A 4,262-nucleotide genomic window follows, 5' to 3' on the forward strand; every position below is an offset into this window, starting at 1 on the left:
TCCTAACCACTAGGCTATTCTGCCTCTACAATGATTTGGGAAAGTCCCGATTTGGAATTTTGGCCCTGGCACTGTGTGACTTCAGGCAAGTGACTGCACCTCTCTGAATGTTAGTTTCCTCTTTGGTATAATGGAGGCAAGGAATGGCTTGTGAAATTGTTGTGAAGATGAGAAGTCATATACTTAAAAGAGTCTAGCAAACAGAAAGTGCTCCATCCAAGGCAGCTTTTAGTGTTAATGGGGCTCCCTTAGCAACTGGATCCCAGCTCCTGTATCACAGCAGGGGTGCTGAGCTGTAACTGCCACTGCCCAGAAAGGACAGATGGAGTAGGCAACTGTGCAAGGGCCACCAGAACCACAGCTGATCTCTTCAAGTATCTATGGCAGATGCTGTCACCTCCCTGCCCATATCTCTCAGCATTCATCAGGCCCTACGGGATTCCAGTTCCTGCCACAAGCACCTGTGACTATGCCAGAGGGCTTCTCCAGCCATGCTTGCTGCTTCAGGCAAGCATGTCTCCAGGGTCTGGTAGATAAATATCCCAGTTCCTTGTCTTCTCAAGGTCCCCAGGTATCCTCTTATGAACTCCCCCGGTATTGACTGCCCACCCTTCCCTGTCTTTCTTACCCAAGCCCTATTAGGATCACTTCCTAAATAAAATACTTGCACCCAAATCTTGTCTCAGGGTCTGCTCTGGGAAGGAACTCAAATGAAGACAGTACATATACCTGTCCCTTTGAACCTGATGTCACTTAAAAAACGCACTCATGGGACACTTTGCCCAGTGGAAAGGTAACTGTGGTAGGCTGAATAATGGCCCCCAAAAAGTCCAGATCCCTATTCCTAGGACCTGTAAATGTAACCTTCTATGGCAAAAAGAACTTTGCAGCTGTGATTAAATTAAGACGTTTAAGATGGGGAAATTATTGGGGGGCAGGGTGGCTAAATGTAATTACAAGTGTCCTTATAAGAGAGAGAGGCAGAGGAAGATTTGACACAGAAGAAGGCAGCAATGTGACCACTGGGTGGCCATGGGAAACTAATACAGGAGCTCAAAGGCCAACTTGAACAGTTGTTCTCAAAGTTTGGTCTGTGGGCCAGCAACATCAATAGCACCTAGGATCTTAGAAATGCAAACTCTTGGGCCCCATTCCAGACCTACTGGATCAGAAACTCCGGGGATGCGGTCCAGCCGAGGACCCAACCCTGCTTAGCTTCCGAGATCAGACAGCAGGCTTGTTCAGGGTGGCACAGCCGTAGACCATGGACCGTGGCTCCACTGGGGTGACAACTCAAGCCCTTCTGCGTGTAAAGCAGATGTGCTAACCGCTACACTATGGAACCACATCCCAACCATCTGTGTTTTAACAAACCTTTTGGTCATTCCGATGCTGGTTATAGTTGAATAGTTAACCCTGGCTAGTCCTTAGAATCACCTAGAACACTTTAAACACTATCAGTATCTGATCAAATGAACCAGAGATTATGATTTATTTCATTTAGTCTGTTTGGCTTGGACTCTGGGCTTCTATAAAGCATCCCAGGTGATTCTTATGTCTAGCCAGAGCCAAGAACCAGTGCTGTAGCTTGAGCACCACTAGTCCAGAACACTGACTTCAAACTGAGCTCTACAAAGCTCGGGAATTCTGGAAAAATTCCCTGAGACTGCTAAAGAAGGAGCAGGCAGAGTCCGGGCCAGCAGGGCTTTTGACCCCAGAAGTTAAACAGTCACATGCCCAGATGGGGCTAGACAGGTAAGTGTCCTGAGGAGGGTAGACCAGGTGTGAGGCAAGAGGGGTGCGGTGGGGACTTGGGAGCTGGGGCTGAGTGGTCACCAACTGCTCCATTCCAAACAGTTTTTGCCATATCAGGCAATCAAGAAATTTTTTTTTTCTCTCTCTCTGTCCTTTTTTTTTTAGTACTACAACATGAAGGCTAAACATAAAGATTGGATTTGGTCCTTGGTCAGCTGTTTCTTGAGCTTCAGCTCTACTGCAGGTGTCTCGTCCACCTCATGGGACCAGCAGGCCAGCCAGGCAAGCCCTTCTCAGGGTGATGACAGCAGCTCCACGTGTATGGCACATTTTTATCTGGACACTGTTGCTCCTCAGTTCCAGGTATATAGTTGGCACTTATTAAGTTTCTATTGAATGAATAAATCCTCATAGCAGTCCCGTGAGCTGAAGACTATTATACCCGTATTACAGATGAGAAATTTGGGGCTTGCCACAATTGTGGTGTGACCTCCCCCACAATCACAGAGCAAATAACAGAGTCAGGATTCAAACTCAAGATCCGTCACATAGGGACTGCTAGGAAGAGCAAATACAATTGTAGCTTTGGGGATAATTGGTACCAAGTATACGAGCAATACAAGTAGTATTTATGATGTGAACTGCATTTAAAGAAGATGGAACACAAGCTTATTTGGTGACTCATTGAAACCAGAGGGGCATTCCTTCATTCTAGAGCTGCAATGTTTTTGTATGGTTGCTGCAGTGCTTGTGAATCTGAGGAAAGCAGGCGTCAGTGTGGTGAGTGGCAATGTGGGGGCTCGGCTCTAGATATCTGAAGGGAAAGCTTCCCATCTCTCACACCCACCTCTCTCCATCTGAGATGAAACTACTGAGCTGGAGATGAAACTACTGCTTTATTCAGAGGCTTGGGATGCGGAGAAGTGGCAAGGCCGGGACCCCTGGAAAGCCCTTTAATTTAAGAACCTTCACTGATTATATTATCTAGAGGAAACATGGGAAGCTAAATTGGAGGAGATGGCTGGGAAATGCATTACAGAACATTAAACAATAGCTGATCAACATCAGACACAAGCAAATGGCCCATAATCTACTGCCGGGAACGTGATTGGTTCCCTAGTCAGGGGAGCACAGGGCCTGACATCAGGTCCTATAGGCCACAAAATGTCTGCTTTTGGTCACATCCCAGCAGGCAACTGGAGAAGATTCCAGCACCCGAACAGAATTCACATTCTTCGACATGACTCAGTAGGACTGGATTTGGATCTTCTCACCATCTGGTCTCTGAGACCTTGACCCAAACATCATCTAGAGAGTTCCTGCCTGCCTGAGAAATCCCGTGCTGGCAGAGGGAAGCCACATGTGTCTGTGTGGGTACAGGGCAGACCGGCTCACAATGCCTGAAGAGAATGTCTGTGGAGTGGTATCCCCTTGACTCTAGAAAGGCCTCATCCACCAAAATACCTTGGTTGAAGATCATCTTACTGGAGTATACATTGGCTTAGAACTTTATCCCCTGTTAAAATACAAATACTTTCAAAGGAAAGGTAAACCAGTATCTGGGCAAGTCATGCACACTTCAGTACAGTCATCTTCAATATTTTGCTAAGAGCTTTGGGCATTGATATCCTAAGGAGACAGTAGGAGGAAATGGAGAATAAAAAATTTAGTAATAACTATATATGGTGTCAGATGGGCACTAGTCTTACTGGAGTGATCACTTCAAAGTTATATTAATGTCTAATCACTATGTTGTACATCTGAAACTAATATATTTATGTCAACTATAATTGAAAAGAAAAATTTCAATTTATGTCAAGAAGGAATGAAGAATTTTTAAATAGAATCTAGCGCTGAGTTTTCAGAGGATAGAAGTGTAGGCTACCAGATTATAATAGCTAATATCATTATTTATCCATGGTCATAAGTAGATTTGGTCTACACTGGTGAAAGCCCCAGACTTACAGTCGGAGGGCAGAATTCCAGCCTTTAGCTTTCCCACAAACCAGCGCTGTGATCTTGGGCAAGTCACTTAACCTTTCTGAACCTCTATTTCCTCATTTGAACAGTGGGAGTGATGCCCATCCAATCCCAGGGATGTCGTGAGAATTACATAAATTGAAGTGTGTGGAAGGTCTGCCTATCTATAAACATTACTGTCCTTGGGTCTCTGCCAGCACATTCTAGAAACTGAACAACTACTGAGCTACATCTGTGAATGAATATTGGAGATGAGTCAATCCACGGACCTACACTGAGCCCGGCCAGGGCCAGCCAAACCCAGACTAGCTCAGCTAATCCTTAGTAGACCCACAAACATATGAACTTCAGTAATGAGTGATTGTTTTTTAAGCCATTGAATGTAAGGGCAGTTTATTACCCAGCAATGGTTAAAACGATATACCAAAGTTTGGGTTTCTGACATTTAAAATTTTAGGGTCATGTTCAGTAGAAGTTATTTTAAAATGTATATGACATTTATCTGCCTTCTTAAGCAAAATAAAATA

This window comes from Pteropus alecto, unplaced genomic scaffold, assembly GCF_000325575.1.
Source record: "Pteropus alecto unplaced genomic scaffold, ASM32557v1 scaffold92, whole genome shotgun sequence".
NCBI classification, from domain to species: domain Eukaryota; kingdom Metazoa; phylum Chordata; class Mammalia; order Chiroptera; family Pteropodidae; genus Pteropus; species Pteropus alecto.